Raw genomic sequence first — 21,114 nt, 5'->3', positions numbered from 1 at the left:
AGGTCCTGGGCTGGGGATTAGGGTGCAGGAGGGGTACAGCCTTTGGGATGGAGTTTGGGTGTAGGCTCCAGGCTGGGGCAGGGGGGGTGGGTGTGCAGGAGGGGGTGAGGAGTGCAGGCTTTGGGATGGAGTTTGGGTGCAGGCTCTGGGCTGGGGGCATAGGAAGGGGTGAGGGGTGCAGGCTCTGGGAGGAAGTTTGGGGGGTCGGAAGGGGTGTGTGGGAAGGGGGAGAGGGTGCACGCTCTGGGAGGGTGTTTGGGGATAGGAGGGAGTGCAGGGGTAAGGGCTGTGGGGCTGAGGGATTCATGATGCAGAAGGGGGCTCAGGGCTGGGGCAGAGGATTAGGGTGCAGGGGGATGAGGGCTCTGGCTGGGGATGAGGGGTTTGGGGTGTTGGAGAGGCTCAAGGCTAGGGTGGAAGGGCAGGGTAAGGGCAGCCTGCCTTGCCATTAGTGAATGGCAGGCACTAGGACAGCAGACAGCAGTGCTGCCGGGAGCCGCTCCACGTAGGCATGTGCTACACTGGCAGCACAAGCAGGCAGGGGAGAGGCGTGCACCGCTTTCTTTCAGGCAGGGACGCGGCGAGGGGGGGGGGGACGATGACAAGCAGGGGGAGGGGTGGCAGGCGGAGGCCAGGACCCTCCAGGAACGTGGTGGAGGGGGAATATTCCTGGTGCCTGAGCACCACAAATGTATATAACCTGCTGCCTATGTCTACTTATCTTTCAAAAAATAAAATAAATAAAACCAAAAGAGTGGGGCGGGGGGGAATCTTGTATTGTGCTGTGTCTGTGCTGCACCTGTGGCCTCTCGAGAGCACCAATACTATGATGAAAATGTTTGTCCAGATTTCCAAAAGCTTTTTAAGGTTGGTTTATATTTTCAAATGCTTTACAAGTTTAAGTAAAGCCATAGCCCTTCACAGCACCTCAATATACGAAGCCACTTTAAAATGAGCAGAAAAACATATCACAGAAAATCCTACTAGGTATTTACCACTTAGAATTTAAAACTACTAAACTAATTTCCTTGAAACTTGGGTTGTTCTTTAAATCTCTGTGATGTATACAACAACTCAGGCTTGAACAAAATCCATTCAAGCCATCTTTGAGTTATACAGGGACAAATTCTCTCTTTCGAACACATCGACCAAGTGTTTGGTTTTGCCTTTGTTTTACAACCTAGCTTAACTGATTTTGCTGAAACCTTCCAAAACTATCTGGCTCAGGCAGGAAACCAAGCATGTGACTGAAAAAGGGGGATGATGGGAGCTGTATTTCAATCATAATGATAGCAATCATCACCATTATAGTACACACAGATGGGTAAATTATCCCCCAACTGGGGACTGGAGATTTTTTTGTTTTATAGTCTTCTTAGAAATGTCCCAATGCTCTCACAAACCTTGAAAAATCTGTAACAATAGCCAGGGTTAAATGATACCACGACACTCCACTTTTGCTCCACAATGAGCTGCTTATTGAGGAGCGTCATAAAACTAGCCCCCAAATTACAACTCTTTTTTAACAAATTCAGAATTGAATTTCTAAAGACAATATATTATGTGCTGCGATATGAGCACCAAAGCTGTTCTCAAATGAGGTATTCATACCAATGAGAAAACTAACAAAATGAACTATTTACACAGGGGCAGAGTCTGCCCCCTCCCCTTACTTACACTGAGGAGGCCCTTACTCCACAAGTAGTTCCATCAATCTAGCTCTAAAATATTAAGATTTCTAGTCTCAGTGCATGGAATATGTTGAACCAGTCAGTGGGCCCACTGAAGGCAGATTTTCTGAAGAATTTTGTACATTTTAAGGTCCTAGAGCATTAATTGAATTAGAGACAAATTTTCTCTTTTGTGCTGTGCAGGGGGATGAGGGCATGGTAGTTAGAAATTATGCCATTAACTGTAACAGGGACAAAACAGGGCCCTAGTATAACAATTTTATCATCCAGGAGTGGTTGTATATATTAAAATATCATTCCCTAGAACGTGAAAGTGAGATTTATACTTTGCCTGGGTTTTACAAACTTGGACTCTTCCTGCACTTTTTGTTGTTATAGTTCATTATTGGCAAAGTAATGTGGAACTGCTGACATGGAAGCATAAATATTTTATTAACACATGAAATATGTTGTACATCATACACACAAGCTAAGACTTACAGCTCACTGCTGACTCCTAACGAGTTTTTGCACATATGCCAGGCGAGGTTTCACAAACAAGGGGCTTCTAATCAGATATGTTAACTCATTCACTAAAAAATAAAATGACTATAGGAGAGAGCTTCTTAAAGCTCTAATTTTGTAATATGTTTTTACAGATGCAGTCTTGAGATGAACAATAAAAAGTGAACATTAACATAACTCAGTATAATTAACAGCTATAATTTCCATTTTGTATTAATAAAAAGACTATTCCAAACCTAAAATTGCAAACAAGTATCTATGAACCTTTTTGCAAGTCAGTCTTGAAGTAAGACTTAGTAGTAACTGTACTGCACCATTTTTGGATATGCTCTACCTTGTGACCTGATCCAACTCCTAGTGAAGTGCAGGAAGAGACTCATCAATTTAAGTATAAATGGAATTGGGCCATTACTGTTGGTGGAGAAAAAAGTCTTCTAATCCTTTCACATCTTAAGCAAGATCAAAATGTATACTGTAGGCCCATCTACTCCCATTAACATCAGTGGGAGAAGGACTAGGACCTATAAAAGATATATTATGTGACAAAGTTTCTCCTCTATCTTGGTGGGTCCTGCGCTTATTTGCAGATTTGTTCACCTCAAAGATTCACCATGTGGGTCAGGGAACAGCCTAAAGACCGTCCCCTCTGGTAGAATCCACAGTCCAGGTCTAGTCCTCCTGTGTCTGATCAGGAGTTGGGAGGTTTGGGGGGAACCCGGGCCCGCCCTCTACTCCGGGTTCCAGCCCAGGGCCCTGTGGATCGCAGCTGTCCATAGTGCCTCCTATAACAGCTGCATGAGAGCTACAGCACCCTGGGCTACTTCCCCATGGCCTCCTCCAAACACCTTCTTTATCCTCACCACAGGACCTTCCTCCTGGTGTCTGACAATGCTTGTATTCTTCAATCCTCTAGCAATACATGCCCCTCCCCCCAGCTCCTAACATGCACACTACAAACTGAAGTGAGGTCCTTTTTAAACTCAGGTGCCCTGATTAGTCAGCCTGTTCTAATTGATTCTAGCAGTTTCTTCCTAATTTGCTCCAGGTGTCCTAATTAGGCTGCCTGCCTTAATTGGTTCCAGAAAGTTCCTCCTTGTTCTGGAACTGCCCCTGTTACCTTACCCAGGGAAAAGGGATCTACTTAATCTGGGACTAATATTTCTGCCTTTTAACACTCTCCTGTAGCCATCTGGCCTGACCCCTTCACACCATATATAATGAGACTACACTAAGGCTATGTCTACATAACAGTTGGGAAGTGTGATTCCCAGCTCACCTAGATGTACTTGCATGCTAAAAATAGCAGTGTGGCTGTCTCAGCATGGGTTGATGCTCAGGGGAGCTGCCCAACTACAATCTCACACAATCTCCTGAGTACATACTGGAGTGCCTAACCTGAGTCACTGCTATTTTTACGTGCTAGCTGGAGCAGAGCTAGTGTGTAGGTCTACCTAAAATGGGAATTACACATCCCAACTTCTGCGTACACATCCCCTAAACTTTGCATATAGGCTGGTTAATCTGCAAATGTGTCTAGTATTTGTGTTCAGACTGACTTATTGCACCTAATATTGGTTTGACTTCCTACTACTAGTGTAAAAAATAGATTGATTGTACTCCTGTTACTTTCTGTCAACATAATTTTCTTCTGAAAACATGCATATGCTCTGCAACTGTTTACATTATTTATCTTAGATATGTTCTCTTTGCCTTCCTGAAATGAGGACTTTGAATCAGAAACAAATGGCTGTAAAAGAAGCAAAAAACACTCCCCACCTTCATAAAACCCTCCAAATATAGCTCGCTGTTTGCCAGTTGCCTCTGGAAACTGGTGTATTAATATTACTTAAGATGATGAATATTAGATTTGTGTTGATGGTGGTGGTATGCATCAACTGAAATAAAGGATCTCCTATTGCCATTTTACAAACAGGAGTTTTGTTTGAACAATAGCTGTAAAATATATACATTTGTTAATCCAGGCGACGTCCGAGCCGGCATGACTCTCCTAGTTCGTGTCACTCTCATATTTGAGGTAGGCAGGTGAAGCATTAAGGGGTCTTTTGCCCAAGGACCCCTACTGGAAAGTTGGGTACCAACTGGGATTTGAACCCCGGTCTCTCATATCAGAGGGCGGTCTCCCGTATCAAAGGGCGGCACTCTTAACCACTACACTATCCAGTCGCTTATGAGAAGCTGGAGAAGTACCATGGCCTGAAAGAGGAACTAGAGAGGATGTGGAAAGTGAAGGCCAAAGTGGTCCCAGTGGTGGTAGGAGCACTCCCCTCTCACCCCTATGGGTGTATGTTCTTCTCAACCTCGGTCCTCTACCGAGGCCTGGAGTTTGAGGGTTCTGCGCAGTATTAGCTGTTCCTAGCACTGCACTCTTCTGGACAGAGACTCTTGTTGTTCCTGGGATCTGTTGGAGCCTCACCCAGCTTAGGATCACAAGCCCGAGTGCTCCTACCACCACTGGACACTTGGCCTTCATTTCCACATCCTCTCTAGTTCCCTTTCAGGCCATGGTACTTCTCCAGCTTCTCATAATTCCTTCTTCCTGATGTTGCTGTCACTTGGCACTGCTATATCTATCACCACCGCTGTTCTGTCCTGTCTATACTGATGTCTGGTTTATGCCAGTACTGCCTTCCGTCTTGGATCTGGAAGTCCACAAATCTAGCCCTGCTATTCTCCAAACCTTCTGTGGAATCTCCCATCTGGTCTTGGAGGGCGTCTAGCCCATACGCTGTGTAGATGTTCCTGTACACATGCCAGCACTTGGTTGTGCCGTTCAGTGTTATGCTGTTCCTGCCTGCATCTTACATCGCTGCCACTATTGTTGGACTGGGTCTCTGAGGGCTCTCTGCACAGTCTGCACCTTGGGTCTCTGTAGTGTGTAGACCCTGCTCAATGATCTGGTGCTCAGTGCCTGTTCCTATGCTGCTATGATCAGTGCTCATGCTGTCTTTGAGTCAACCCTTTCCAGCCAGTGGTAGGATTTCCAATGTCAGCCACCTCAGCTATCTGTCGATGGTACATCCATGCAGGGTCTGCTTGCCATGGCACTTCTTCTGCTTGTCTTCCTCCCATGTCTGCTGCTGCTCAGGCATTCTCTCAGCAGCTCATCTTTGGGGGCCATCTTACTGATGTACTCCTGGATGTTCCGGGTTTCATCCAGACAGTGGCCTTGACGCTCACAAGCCCCGCCCGCTTCTTTCCGGCTGGTATACAGTCTCTGTGTGTTGGACTGGGGAACCTCCGGCATTGTGAGGAGCTCTGGGTTTCACATCGGCAGCCTCCATGTCCTCCTTTGGCCAGCTCACATATACCAGCGGTATCTGAGACCAGCAGGGGTATCTGTGATGTGTGATCTGTTCTTCCCACTGAGCTGGCTCTTCAGACCTTCTTATCCTTTGTGATACTTGATGTTGCTGTCTTCTTGCCTCCTCATCATGGTTTCATGTGACGTGGGACGCCATGTACTTGTAGCTGGTTGTATGTCTGCTATGTGGCCCGCGGTAGTTCCACCCCATCAGTCTTGACTACCTCCCTCTCTTCACTACCATCCGACACACTTTCCATCACCAATGACATCCCGATATCTCACTGTAGCATCTGCGTCGGGTGATTAGCGATCGATGTCTCGCTTCATTCTTAGCTACAGCTTGATGTCATCCATGTAGAGGAGGTGGCTGATAGATCCACTCCGAACCTGTACCCGTATCCATCCTTGTGTTATATCTGGCTAGCGGGTTTAAGCCTATGCAGAACGCAACGGGACCAGTGCATCCCTTGGTATATGCCGCATCTGATGGCATTGTGCAAGCTGCCTTGAGTTGCTTCCATGTTGTCTCATAGTCCCATTAGTTCATTGAGGAAGAGTCCTTAGTGTCCTGTTGACTTGTATTAGCGCCAGACATTCACAGATACCACGTGTGCGGCATTTGAGTCGTTAGGCTTTCCTAGTCAGTCCAGGCTTGGCTCAGATTGTCTGTCTAGACCTTGAGTGACTGCTCTACTATGAGCAACTGGTGATTTGAGGCTCTGGTGTTTTCCCAATGCCCTTCTGAGCTGTGCTCATGTACTGGCCCATGTGGTCTGTAGCTTGGCAGCTATGATGCCTGATAGGATTTCCATGTGGGTGGGGAGCAGGTTATTGGTCGGTAGTTGGACAGCTCTGTCCCCTTGCAGGGCTCTTTCATGATCAGCACTGTCCTTCCTTGTGTTAGCCCAGTTTGGGTGGTGAGCCTGCTGCTAGCGCATTTCATGCACTGCTGCCCTCTTAGTTTCTTTAGCCAGTAGTGTGGATTCATGTCTGTACAGCTCTTCATGTTTTTGACCCGCTAGCTGGATTCTTCTTACTGTGATGCCGTGACTGTTTCTGTTCTGGGAGATTGCTGTTGCTCAGGTCCTGCAGCACCTTGCCACTGGTGTTTATGAGTCTTCTCTTTCTCCCATATGTTCTTCAGTACTGTTTCAGTTTCTGCCTGTTTTTTTTTTTTCTCTGCAAGTACACCTTGGGATGTTCTTTGGAGAAATCAGGCATTTACTTTTTTGGCCATCTGCTTCTCTAGTGTATCTCCTTAGCCTAGTAGCCAGTGCCGTGAGGCCTTTGTTTAGCATTCTCTAAGGGCTTCAGATTGGAGTCAGACCCTTGTATTTTTTCAGTAGACCGAGGTCTATTATCCTTAATCTCTACACCCTTTTGTAGTTCCACCAGCTGACTAACTCTCTTCCCAAGTTTCGCCTGATCTATCCTCCCCCAACCCTTCATTTGTTCCAGGGTGGGTACATACATGTTGTTCTTCTTGATCTGGTGTAGCCAAGCTCTCCAGGATTACAGAGGCCTGTAGCGTATACCAGTTCATTGTTTATGAGTTATGGTGGAGTAGGATGTCAGAGGCCTCTATTGGCACTTCTAACATTACTATCTGAGCGTACTGCTCCACGAGCCTCGGTAATCGGTCTCTGGAGGATGACTGTAGCAGTTTCCCTGATCTTATGCCTCATATCACGCTGCTGTGGCACTGCAATGGAGGGCGGTGCAGTGAAGTTTCAGCTTCAGGTGTGGGCTGCACATCCCTTGTTCTTCCAGGTCTTCTTGAGTCTGGAATGTAATGTGAAGTTGGTCTATCTCAAGCTGTGAGAGTAGCTTCCTCTTTACTATGTTGAAGTATTGGGTAACTTGCTGTTTCTCAGTAAGTGTGGATGTAGGTCTTTTGTCCATCCATACGTTTCATATATCCCCTCTCATTAGGTCTACTGTTGTAGTAGCATTCCATCAATTCCAGGTTCTCTTGTCTCATCCATGAATGGTTTGTTCCAGTAGCCCACTTATCATCAGATTGTCCTGGTTCCTCAACATCTGGCATGGACCTTGTTAATCCAGGCGACGTCCGAGCCGGCATGACTCTCCTAGTTCGTGTCACTCTCATATTTGAGGTAGGCAGGTGAAGTGTTAGGGGGTCTTTTGCCCAAGGACCCCTACTGGAAAGTTGGGTACCCACTGGGATTTGAACCCCAGTCTCTCGTATCAAAGGGCAGTCTCCCATATCAAAGGTGGTGCTCTTAACCACTACACTATCATATATATATTAGCTTTACTTCACTTTAATTTTACTTATTATGAAAACCTTAAAGACAAGTACACGAACGCATCAGAAGCTGGTGAGGATTGTATGTAACAGCTGCATAATTTTAAAAGCACCAAAAAACATTCCTCTCTTCATTTCAGAATAATTTACACTTGAGTCAGTAGATCAGTTTAAAACATATGATAAAAAAAAAAAATTCTCCTGTAGCCATCTGGCCTGACCCCTTCACAATTAATATAGCTACTTTTTATTACATGAACACTGCTAAACAGAAATCAAAGACGTCAGAGATCAGAAATAACTGATGGATGGTTTTGTTGATCTATCTAATCAAAGAGTTCATACGGTATTGTTCTTTATGTATATTCTTAAGTACTTTTCCTAGTGTAGGTTTAAACATCTCAAGCAACGTGGTTTCTCACACTGCCTGTGGAAAACTATTTTTACAGTTTGATAGATCTCACTCTGAGCAACTTAATATGTAAGCTAAAATTTCCTTTTCTCAATTTCATCCCACTACTTCTAATTATATCTCCAACCACTCCTTGGAACTTAAAACTTTCAGATTCTCAGGGAGAGTTATAATATCCCTCCACAGTTGTAATTTACCCTATCTATAATTTTAAAATCCTCTCTCATTACAAATCATTTTCCAGTCTCTTACAAACGTTTCCCCTTCCTCTCTGCATTTCCTTCAATTTGTCAACATCTTTCTGGTAGTTGGGGTTGGATTCTACTCTTGATGCAGTTGCCCAGAAGCAGAATTTGACCCAGATGGTTTAACTTTATAAAGCATTAAATGCAGTCCCTGAGATGACTGAAAGACTTAAAACATGTTATTGAACCAACACATTTTGACAGAGTAATGCCTCCCACAAAGAAAAGGGATTTTCATTATTTCTGAAGTAATGACATTAAACACCAAACATACACATTCCACAAATACGTGTGAAGTTATCTGTAATAGAAGTTAAGTGAGTCTGAAGACTGTGTGTGCATGTGTGTAGCATAGCAGTATCAACAGTGTACAGTGAGTTTCCAGACATGATGACCAACGTACCTGGTTACATACATAATCAGATATCATAGATAGCAGCACAGGTGTTGAGTTAGAACAGACTGTAAAGGTAGCAGCAAAGAATGATTTGTCAAGGGTTTCAAATGAGAAGAAAGAAACCACAACAGTAATACTAATAGCTACTGATACATTGTTGGCTTAGTGGATAGAATATATTGCAGAAACTTTAAATTGAGATCAAAGCCTTTGGTAGCCTTTAAGAGACTATGTAAACTTTGTATATGGGATAAATTAAGCTATATTTAATAAACCTGCATTATGGTCATAGGGATATATTAAATAATGTTTATTTGACTGGTATGGGGCATTTACTGAGGTATTTGGCAAGCCACTAGCATTTTGCCTAACAATTCAGAAAGCAAAGTATTCAGAGTGGTCTGTGCAGCAATCAGTTTGCACAATTCACAGTATCAAGCACAGCGTACTGGCTTCTGCAGTGGTTCCCAAACTTAGTGATGGAGTCCTCTGTTTGATACATTGGTGGTTAAGCAGGTCCCTACTGCTTTCCTTCTATCATCCTGTTATGCCACAGTTCTGCTTTTTCCTGTCCACTCTTCCTCTTCTCCATTTCTAGCTCCATTTTTTTTGCTTTGTATTTCCATTCATTTTTATCCTCATCCCTAAATACTCCCTCACAGAGGCAGATTAAGGTTTCCTGGGTCCCTGGGCCAGAGCAAGTCAGGGGCCTCTCCCCACCCCTTCTGTCTGCGGCCCCACTCCCATTCCGACTCCTCGGCCTGCGGCCCACCCAAAGACCGACCCCTTTCTGCCCCTTCCCCAGGTCCCCCCCAAATTCCACCCCCCACTGCAGCCCCACAACCCCTTTTTTGCTCCTTTCTGCCTTCCCCCCCTCTGCCCGCACTGCAGCCCCAAGACCGGAGAAGCTCTGTCCCGGCCCTTGGCACAGCCGAGAGTGAGAGCCCCTCTAGTCCCAGGACTGCAGCGGGGCCTTCCCCTGCCACTCCCTGTGCTTCTGCAGGGAATGAGGGTGAGGCTTGGGGGCTTCCCCTGCCACTCCATGGCTTCTGCCAGGGATGGGGGGCGCTGGGACTTCCCCCACCCAGGGACTTCTGCTGGGGATGAGGTTGGAGGCCACTGGGGGGGACGCATCTGCCAGAGACAGGATTCGGCACTGCTGGGGGGCCTTCGCTCACCCAGTCTGCTGCTGCAGAGTAGGGTCAGGGGGCCACTGAGGGAGAGGATTCCCCCGCCTGGCACTGCTGCCATGGAGTGAGGGTCTTTCCCCGCCCTGCCCACCTGGCAGCCAGGGCTCTGGGCTTCCACTGGTGGTGGATTTTTTCCAGGGTACCCCAGTTGACTGGGGCCCCTGGGCATGGGCCCTGTTGACCTACTGGCTAATCAGCCCCTGCTCCCCCCCTCCATTCCCTCACTCAGCAGGCTACATGCTGTTTGAGGTGTGTGGCCATGTTTACATGAGCTGTTCCTGTTGTCAGCTGTATAAGGGACTGCTACGGGGCAGGGGGTGGGGGAGAAGGAAAGATGTCCTCCGTGAAGAACTAGGCTGAATATGGGCCTGTGCAACTTTCCCCAACCTGTGCTCTTCTTCCTTGTTTTGCATTTCACTTTTAGTCCACATCACCTCTGGATTAGTCTAATCATGTGCCCCGTCTGCCTGAGAAACGTTAGGCTAATGTGACTATGTACTATCCACCCCCTATTGGAGGGAATTCTAGGTCTGCCAAAGGGTTATCATTTTGACTCTAGTAGCCAGCCTGAAGATGAAGTAAGTTCCACTACTAATTTTAGTTTGATGAATCGCTGAGTTTTTAAAAGAAAATCTATGATAGATGCATAAAGTATACAAGATGGGTATCTTTGTGGCATAACTCAATTTTTTCTTTAGTATGAATGTTTCCATTTAACTGTAAAAGTGTAATAAAATAGACTCAAAATTTGAGTTGTGTGTTACTAAAATAAAATAGAAAGGATTTTGTTAACCTTTTAACAGATGCCTGAAAGGAGAGAGTGAATCCAGTGCAGGTTCCTATTTAACTGGTATATTTATTTACATCTGCAGCATAAACACTAGAAACCCCGTGTCTCTAACTCTACCAAGAAAGGTTTAACTACATTTTCAAGAACTGTTGTAAATCTGAAGTGTTCTTACATATTTGAATGTACTAGCTTTTAAAGTCAGCCAGGAAAATTAAAAGGGAAGATTTGCGTTAAATCATTTCTGTTGATCCTCCATCATATCTGCACAGTGATTTGTCAGAGTAGCTCTGGCCATTCATTCCCTTAAGAAAAGATTTGACACATACATATTTAAGTCTTTTCCATTAAAAGCAGTTGTATCTACTGGACACCCGGGCATCCTATTCATAAGCTACTTTAGAAATTAATCCTCTGTTTGAATAATCACAAATGAAGAAAGTTAACCCTGAAATTCAAATCACATTCTAAATTTTCACTGCAGTCCACTTTTTTTTAATGGACTGAACATGGGGGGCGGGGACCTACACAGCAATAGAAGCCCCAGAGATAGAGAGAAATTCAGATATAGCAATTAAATATATAGTTTTGTATGAGTTCTTTAATCTTAAATTATAACCCTGCACAGATGTTAGATACTTTGGCAAAATGAACTGTATTTTCAAAATGTATTAATCCCCAGACAAAGAATCACCCTGTGAAAACACAAATTACAAACAAACAAAAATCATGGAAAACTATTGTTTGATCCCATCGTAAGAAAAGCCTCATCATACCTTATGTGTGGCCATTAATAAGAAGTTAACTTACAGTATGTATCATATTTTATCCTTTGTGACCATCTCTTAATCCATTTGCAACCTCGGATCTTTGCAGATTTCGAACTGTTTATATCTAGCAGTTTCTACAGCTCTGACCACAAAGCTGTGATTCTCTGGAGACCCCCTTCCTGATTTTAAATGAGGACAGTGGGATAGCCAGAGATATGCCATTCCCAGAAAGTATTTCCAAGGTTTAGCACCTAAGTTCAGTGCATGCTGGAGCAGAACTTAGGAAGTTTAGTCAGTGCTGTGTGAACACTTAATTCATATACATCTCAGCTATCCCTCATGTCAAGGGGCATCCCTCATTTTATTCCCAAAGGTAATTACATGCTACACAATATAAGCGTCCCTTCACTTTTATATTTTAAAAGAATCATGAAACTGAGGTTACAGATTTTAATTTTCCTGCATGAACAGTTTTTTTGGTGTTCTTCATTTTTGGCCTTTGTCATACATTGTGTCTCTCATTTAGGCCTTAGCAAATTGGGAAGCATGCTCAGAGAGGGAAGACTAAAAAAAAAAAAAAGAAAAATCAGTTAAAGTCCACACAAGTACTTTATGTAACTCATTATCAAATCTGTGTGCCTTGATTTCAAGGGTTCTCAAACTGGGGTCAGGACCCCTCAGGGGGTCACAAGGTTATTACATGGGGAGTTGCGAGCTGTCAGCCTCCACCTCAAACCCCACTTTGCCTCCAGCATTTATAATGGTGTTAAATATATAAAAATGTGTTTTTAATTGATAAGGGGGGGGGTCACACCCAGAGGCTTGCTATGTGAAAGGGGTCACTAGTACAAAAGTTTGAGAAACACTGATATAAGGTTTAGTCAAGTAACTTTCTGCCTAAAAAAGGCAAGATGACAAAATTAGTCAATCAAAATTAAGGAATTTTATATCATTTTATAATTGAGGTACAGATGTATATTCCATTTGCACTGGAAGACAAAGTGGCCTGGCCATCTTTCCAGTGCTAATGAAACGCTTTAAAACATCTTCCCAGGACTACTCCATATCACTCAAATACAGAACACTTTAGTGGCTAGCAGCAGGAAATCTTAGCTGTTGGGGCCAGGTGGGCTAATTACATATTTTCCGACCAGCAATGAGAGACAAGACTGGAATTGGTCTCTCAAGTACTATACACCATCATGTCCAAGAACAAGCCTTTTAAGGAGGAACCATTATGATCTAGGATGAGCAGTAGCATTTGTTCAGGCCAGTAATGCTTCAGTGGATGTGGAGAATATGCTCCATGTCAGAGGGCATTTGAGTACAATGTCCATAGTGAAATTACAAAATTTTACAACTGCAAAGTTTTGGATTCAAAACTTTAGGAAGCAAATTACACAGTTTTCAGATACTGGTTTTCCTAACTTTGTTTCTGAAGTGAAATAGTCCTTTGTCAAGAAAATTAGTTATTTGAGCAAGTAGCTCATTTTGAACATATTGGGGAAACAAAAATAACTGAAACAAAGGCCACCAAGCAGAACTTCCTAGAAACTGGGGAGAAAACAGCAGAATCCCGCTGTGGCATCTTCTATTGACAATTGCCAAGCAGGTCTAATTTACCTTGTTCTTCTCTTAAACACTAAACAGATGGGTGCTATAGAAATATCTAAAATGATTGATTAGATATTTTCTCATTCATGTATTTTATATACCTTGTAAAATACAGGTAGAAGTTACCAACCTTGATGTTTTTCATCAACATATTCTTTATTCATTCCTTAAATATTATTTATCATCTCGAAACTGGATAAGAGGAAAAAAGGGATCATCAACTCAATCAGTGTTTGCATATTAGAGTTCCAGAAAAGGTGAAAATCTGCAGCTGTCTGCTGTAAGATAACATTTTATACAGACTGTGCTACATATACAGGTGCCTAAAGGCATCCTTAAGGGTGAGACATCACAGGAATTATTAAAATCCAAACTGAGACAGACCAGTTAAAGGGAAACATCCAGCTGACAGCTCAAAAGTGCAATTCATCATTTCAAGAATCCTCTTTGTGTATGTATTCTCAGTGGTTACCCTCTCTCTCTAAATGCAAAATCCATTAGGCTGCTCCTATTTTTAAAAATAGGAGCAACAGATATAAATGTGCGAAAGATTCAAGTATCTCTGGTAAAAACAATTCAGTGCTTGCACTTGTTTTACGTAAAAGAATATAAGAATGCCCATACTGGGTCAAACCAGTGGGCCATCTAGCCCAGTGTCCTTTTTTCTGACCCTGGCCAGCGACAGATGCTGCAAATGGAATGAACAGAACAGGGCAATTATCAAGTGATCCATCCCGTCATCCAGTCCCAGATTCTGGCAGTTGGAGGTCTAGGGACACTCAGACCATGGGGCTGCATCCCTGACCACCTTGGCTAATAGCTCTTGATGGCCCTATCCTCCATGAACCTATCTAACTCCTTTCTGAACCTAATTATACTTTTTGCATTCACAGCATCCCCCAGCACTGAGCTCCACAGGTTGATTGTGCATTATATGAAGAAGTAATTCCTTATGTTTGTTTTAATCCTGCTGCTTTTTAATTTCATTGGGTGACCCCCCTGGTTCTTGTATTATGTGAAGGGGTAAATAACACTTCCTTATTTACTTTCTCCACACCAGTCATGATTTTATAGACCTCTGTGATATCCCTGCCCCCAGTAAACTCTTTTCTAAACTGAGCATTCCTAGGCTTTTTAAATCTCTCCTCATATAGAAGCTGGTCCATACTTAGCATTTTTGTTGCCCTTCTCTGTACCTTCTCCGATTCTCATACTTTTTTTTGAGATGGAGTGACCAGAACTCCACACAGTATTCAGTAGTGTGTTTAAAAATTAATAGCTAGACTGTACAAAATGGGGCAAACGAACCACGTATCTCAAATACTCTCTCACCATTATTTTAAATTATGTTTCTTTAATGGCTTTTAGATATTGAGTAGTATCAAATATATCCAACTAACAATAAATCAATAAATAATTTGGAAGATTTTTATATAACTTGGGTTGATAACAATGGAAGACTGTTACCGCAGTGGGATGGCTATCCCATAATCACCCCTCTTTGCCCAGAAGTAGCACTCTTGACACTAATTAGCTGTCGCAGAAGACAAAGCAAGGACTGAGTCGGTCTGGTGTAGGTGTCATCCACAAAATGCAGTGAGCTAACAGCAGGCCTGGGGTAGTTATAAGAAATAAATGTTTTATACCACTGGGACTAAGCCTGTAAGTTTAAAAGAACTGTATAGAATCCAAATTATTTGGTGTGGAGCCCTTCTCTGTATAAATGCTTGCGATATCAAGTCAATTTTTCAAAACTGACTTAAGCATTTTGTACGCTAAATCCTACTGAGTTTCAGTTAGACCATCAACTATATGTTTTGGCAGATTGAAACTCCTTTCTATCCATATTTAATATACCATTATTTGTAAGTATACATCTTGAAAATCAACTTGACACACACAAAGCCTGAGTAGCTATCTTTGACAGAGAACTAAGCTGGGGTGAGGGAGAAGGGCTAGGAATTAAACTCTACCACAAGCCCTGAACAGGCCCAGAGTTGCACATGGTTGTAAATTAGACTCGTAGACTTTAAGGTCAGAAGGGACCATTATGATCATCTAGTCTGACCTCCTGCACAATGCAGGCCACAGAATCTCAGCCACCCACTCCTATAACAATTCATTGGGAACTTTGAACAGATGATGCTAAGAAGTGAAAGTATTACTATTGATTCCTTTCAACCAAGAGGAATTACAAAAAACCCTGTATTTTGTGAGGTGGATGCTATGGTCTGAAAGGTAGAAACTGCCAAGGAAGACCGCCTTGGTACTCAAAATGGATAGAAATGGTGAATGGTGATACTGCAGCACAGAAATCTCTCTTCATTATATTATTATACTTTTTGTAGTGTATGTGGTTATTGTCTGGGTCTTTTTTCTTTGCACTGCACCTTTACATTTATAAAAATAGGAACACTCAAGCTTTTATTTCTGTTGTTCACAGATAAATACTGTGCAAAGTATGGATGCGAATAGAAATTTTCAATGTTAATATTCACGATCCTTTCTTTAGTGTACGTTCGTGTATATTGCAATGCATGCTTTACTTCCACTTAACCTGATACAGCAAAGTGTATCCCATGTGTAAAGCCATCAGAAGCACAGGTGGAAAGGGGAAACAACTTAATCAATGCGGTGTGAATCACATGGATATGGAGATAGAGCTCTCCTAGCAAAGGGTTGAAAAGTCCCACAACTCCTCCATTCCTTCAAAAGAAAAAATCCCCTGCTACTCTGATGATTTACCTTCCTCACCCTCTTTCCCTTGGCCTATTGCTAGCCAAATAAAAATAAAGTCAGAAAGAGAACATTAAACATGGAGACTGGGAATTACCTCTTCCACAAAATGTTGACTGACCAGGTGCAGTTTCATACCTTTTTGAAGATTTTCAAACATTTTCAAATAAAAAAAATGTAAGTAACATAAGAGAGCCTGCCTGTACTATCTGGAACTCTACACTAGAATAAAATGCCACTTGCAAATCCCCATACAACCCAATCATAGGATCCCAAACTCTCTAATTTCCCATCAAATGATTTTAAAAAGAAAAGTCAATAAGCTAGCATCAATATCATGAAACAAACACTAACTCAAAGCAGGTTATTCCTTTCCCTCTAAGCAGGAACACCTCTCTCATGCACAATGAACATCATCTCTTCAGGGTTGCCCTACAGAATATATCCCCTGACATCTCTTATCTAAAAATCAAAGGTTTATATTTGATGGACAAGGAATTCAGCACTGGGCTCCAAATGCGGAGAGTTTGGGGGGGTGGGGATGCATTTATTTGTATTATTATTTATTTATTAGTCCCCTTTTGGGGCTGAAAACTCTTGCTTTTAATATATATTTATGTAAGCGCCCAAAAAGACAGCTTCTGGGAAAGAACCATTCATATACTTCTTGCAGTTCATTTTGAATTCCTCTCTGATTTCAGAGATGTAGAACTGAGTACAAATACTGAAAGTTGCATAAACAATTAGGGCTCCGATCCTGCAGTCTTATCCAGATGGCCAGATCCTTATACATCCACCAAGTCCTATTCAGATCAACTGGGAACCTCTTGGGCATAAGGTTCCACTTGCATGGATCACATTGCAGGTCTGAGGACTATGTTAGGTAAGAAAGCATTATATACAGTCAAAGAGTACTGTGTGAAGGACTGAAGTTACAGTGAGAGAGGTCCAGTTCAGGAGAAGTCTGAAGCAATTATAGGACAATGTGTCAAAGACTTCATACATTAGCTCAGTAGGAGCTAGAGGCAACAACATTATAATGTGAAAGGGCAGGTAACATTACAATGTCATTAGAAGCTGATGAGAATTCTGTTACAATATGAATAAAAGTCTCCACTTTATGAGGTTAATAGAAGTAAATGGAAATTACATTATGATGTGAAAGAGACCTGTTACCTTACAATGTCTGGAGCGGAATCAAAGAAAATTGCAGTGAAGAAGAATATCCCCCTTACAACAACTATAGAAGTTAAGGCAAAATGTGTTTTCTTTCATTTGAGAGTAATCCTGTTGAAGGCAATCAGCACCTTGTGTCCATGAACTTCAGAACATTGCAGGCTATAACTCTGCCTGAAAAGTTTGGGGGCGGGTGCTGGGGACAACTCCCTTCTCCACTCAGTGTTATAAGGTCCCAATTCCATGAGGCTGTTGGGTTCCCACTAGCCTATCTCTCTCCTATCTCTGAAACAACCCACATCCTTTCTTCCCTATACTATAAACACCCCTCATCACTTATCTTCCTCTCCTCCTGACATCATTCTGTCATTTCCTCTCTTTCTCCCAGAATCCCCTAATTCTCATCTTCTTCTCCTAAGCCCGTACTCTCCTCTTTCATTCCCTGAAAGGTCCCACATCACCCATTTCTCCCCCCAGTGCCCTGTCCCTACATTTCTCTGCCTCTTCTAATATCCCTCTACCAGCAAGATGTCACATAAACCTCGACCCATGATGTCCCCCCACTCTGCCTCCCAAGATACCACTTATCACTCCAAATACCCCTCTCTTCTTCCCAAGGTCCCCAATTTTCCCTCTCCTAGATTTCCCAGCTCTCCCCTTCAAGTCTCTGGCTCCCTCTCCCTACTCCCCAGTTCCCCCCTCTTCTGTCCCCAAGGTCTCACTCTTGTTGCTCCCTTCACAAGGCAGCTACATATCCCCAGCTCTCCTTTGCATATGTCCACAAGGTTTCCCTTGTCCTCTCACAGGTACCTTCTCCCCAAGAATTCCTAGAATGGCCTCAGTTTCCAAGAGGCCATCCAGATCTCTCCTTCCCCCACCTCAGGTTCCCCTTCTCCCCCTGTTCCCATACCTGCTCCTCCACCCACAAGGTTCCTATCCCCAGCCCAAGTGCCTCCTCCAGGTGTCCCCTCCCAAGGATCAATCCCTCAAGGCACCCTACCTGTCTGCTAAAAGGTGGGAGGAGAAGCTACTGCTGGGTGGGCAGTCAGTGGCTTTAACTCCTGCCTGCCCTGCTCTCAAGCCCTGTGAGCCTGGAGGAGAGAGGCCTGGCAAAACAGAGAGAGGCACAGGGCAGCTGTGGAGAGAATCTCTCTGCAGCTTCCTGCAAGCCCAGGGAGGCTTCTGCACAGCTGGCCTGGTGCATTGCTTCCTGAGCACTCCCTTCCCAAAGCGACAGCCCCAGCTTGGTATCTGTTCTTTCTGGTCCAGTGAGGGCCGGTGCAAGGATGTTTGGCGCCCTAGGCGAAACTTCCAGCTTACACCCGCGCCCCCACCCTGAGGGCTCCCCGCAGCACTCCCCCCCTGCCCTGAGGGGCCCCCCTTGCTGCAGCTCCCCATCCCCCACCCTTCGCCCTGAGACAACCCCCCCGCCCCAGCTCACCCCTGCTCCGCGCACGAGCACGAGCACCCCATCGCTGCTTCACTTCTCCCGCATCCCAGGCTTGTGGCACCTAAGCTGATTGGTGCCGCAAGCCTGGGAGGCGGGAGAAGTGAAGCAGCGATGTTGTGCGCAGGGAGGAGGGGGGTCAGGGGTGAGTTGGGGTGGGGAGTTCCCCTGCGTGCTGCCCCCTCCCTTACTTGCTGCAGGCAGCGCTCCCCGCACTCCCCTACTCCAGCTCCCTCCGCCTAAATGCCGGCGGCAACCAGGGCGGCCGAAGATCCGGCTGCTGTAGTCGCTGCCGAAGAAAATGGCGCCCCCAAATGCCAGCACCCTAGGCGACTGCCTAGGTCACCTAAATGGTTGCACCAGCCCTGGGTCCAGCCCTACCCTCCTTATTTGGCCAAAACCAGTGGGAAGAGGGAAAGATATTGTTGTCCCCTCGAAGCTGAAAGCTGAGGAGTGAGAAATGCCCCCTTTCTACATCCCTTATAATTGGGCCTGTGTAGCTCCCCCCACTCCCATCTACTGGCCCAGTCTGAGGTTTTCAAGCTAGGATAAGGCTGCCCTGTGGGCGGAGGAGACTTTGTATCAAACGACCCCCTAACTCCCACAATAACTAACCCCCAAATAAACAAGCTAGTGTGCTCCTGTGGGGTCATTTAAACCCCTCTCAGGGGGCTCTTGTTTCTTTTTGGTCCTACCTGCAAAGAAACACAAGCAGGATTACAGTCCTTCAGCCCCCTCTCTGCTTGACTGCCTCATGCTCCCAGCTTCAGCCAATGCTGAACTTCCTGCTGGGAGAGGCAGAGGGGACTTCCTTCCTGACAGGAACCTAGGAGTTCTCCCAGCATGGTGCCATTTGTAGTCTGCAACTTGTCGTTCCCATAGCAGCTGTTGAAGCACACTGGACCTTGGGCTAGACACCTGTATTAGTGTCTGAAACTCCCTTTTACGTCCTGCCCTGCAGCAGCCCACAGTGCTCCACATAAATTCTGATTGCCCCACTTCTGAAGCTGGAATCAGTTGCAAATCTCCCATTTGTGGCCTACGTGCCGGCCTGTCCCTGGTAAACAAGCAGAGTACTGTGATTCCTGATCCTGGCATGTCAGGACTGGGGGCCCATTTTTCTGGGGGGTGCTGTACAAACATACCCAAGACTAAAAACTATTTGCATGAGAAGTTTCAAGTAAGTTGCTCAGGCGGTCCACATTAGTAAAGTGGAGACAGCAGAGAATAAAGTGACATCAGAGGAAAAGCAGCATTTTCAAGGACCTTGAAGTGAGAGCAAGAGGTTTGAACTTAAGGAGGTGAAGCAAAGGGAGCCAGTTTAGGGATTCAAAAGAGGCAGGAGGTGATGTGATATGATCAGTGACACGGACAAAGAAGCAGGTTTTAGCCAGTGTCATTGACTGAGCAGAGGAAGGTACTGTGGGTGTTGGGAAAGAAAACCAGGCAACTCTAAAAAAGCAGCTACCTGATAGTCAAAGAAGTGAAGTGCCAGAAATCTAATTGTTAGAGGGCTGGATCATAGACCGCTATTTTCTTGTGGTTTATAGAAAGCCATATTTCCTTTTGTTATGTGCTGCATGCAACCTAAACCTCAGGAATAAAGCTAGAGAGAGAAAAGTTGTTCATTGAAAGATTTTTTTGTGTGTCCCTTTGTTGGCTGGAGTGGCCGGTCCACTTGCATGCCTGTTGTCCCATCACCAGCATGAGCCCCAATTGGAACATATGTCTGCCAACACCTCTAGGTCACTATGTGAAAGCAAGCAGCTTTGCTCTTTCAAGGCACCTCATCAGCTTGACCATTAATTGAATCCTAAATGCAGAGTGAAGTGTGGTAAATCTGAATTTTAACATAGGCTTAACTGACTGAAGTTGTCATCCTGTTTTGTGAGGCATGGGTTAATTTTAATTAAAAAGAAAAGAGAAGTAGTCTTGGGGACATGCAAGAGTTATGAAATCCATCCAACCAGTTGCATGTGCATGTATGTGTGACATCTAGTTAGCGTCTAAAAATCTATTTAATGCTAAAAACTAAGCTAGAGAATTCAAACAAAAGCTCACAGGGAGCCATGTAATAAGATTACTTTGATTATTCTTGTGATTAGACCCTTCTCCCTCAGGACTTTCATTTAGAAAAGCAGTCATTTTAAGAATATACAAATTTGGATTGTTAGTTTGCTGTGAAACAGGCACGAGGCCATCCTTCTGTGAAACTTGGTGGTATCTGAGGAAACAACTAGCTGAGTTAAATATATGCAGTCCAGCATACAGGGAGTGGAAGAAAGGCGGGATTAGCAAGGGAAGCTACCTTAGTGAGGTCAGAACATGTAGGGATAAAGTGAGGAAGGCTAAAAGCCATTTAGAACTGGACCTTGCAAAGGGAATTAAAACCAACAGTAAAAGGTTCTACAGCCATATAAATAAGAAGAAAACAAAGAAAGAAGAAGTGGGGCCGCTATACATTGAGGATGGAATGGAGGTTAAGGATAACCTAGGCATGGCCCAATATCTAAATAAGTACTTTGCCTCAGTCTTTAATAAGACTAGTGAG

The 21,114-nt window shown here is 44.2% G+C and overlaps 1 long non-coding RNA gene across 1 annotated transcript in view; it reads right to left on the bottom strand.

Annotated features, from left to right (window-relative positions):
• LOC142046573 (uncharacterized) overlaps positions 1-19,309 on the bottom strand; it is a 92,711-nt gene extending 73,402 nt beyond the window's left edge. The window contains exon 1 of the long non-coding RNA XR_012655531.1: positions 19,259-19,309. This is a non-coding gene — a long non-coding RNA (uncharacterized LOC142046573). The remainder of the gene's footprint in view (positions 1-19,258) is intronic.
• Positions 19,310-21,114: the final 1,805 nt, after the last annotated feature.

This window comes from Chelonoidis abingdonii, chromosome 3 (genome assembly GCF_003597395.2).
Source record: "Chelonoidis abingdonii isolate Lonesome George chromosome 3, CheloAbing_2.0, whole genome shotgun sequence".
Lineage (NCBI taxonomy): Eukaryota > Metazoa > Chordata > Testudines > Testudinidae > Chelonoidis > Chelonoidis abingdonii.
Note: the sequence above shows the minus strand (reverse complement) of the source record. Positions and strands in the feature narration are given on the sequence as shown.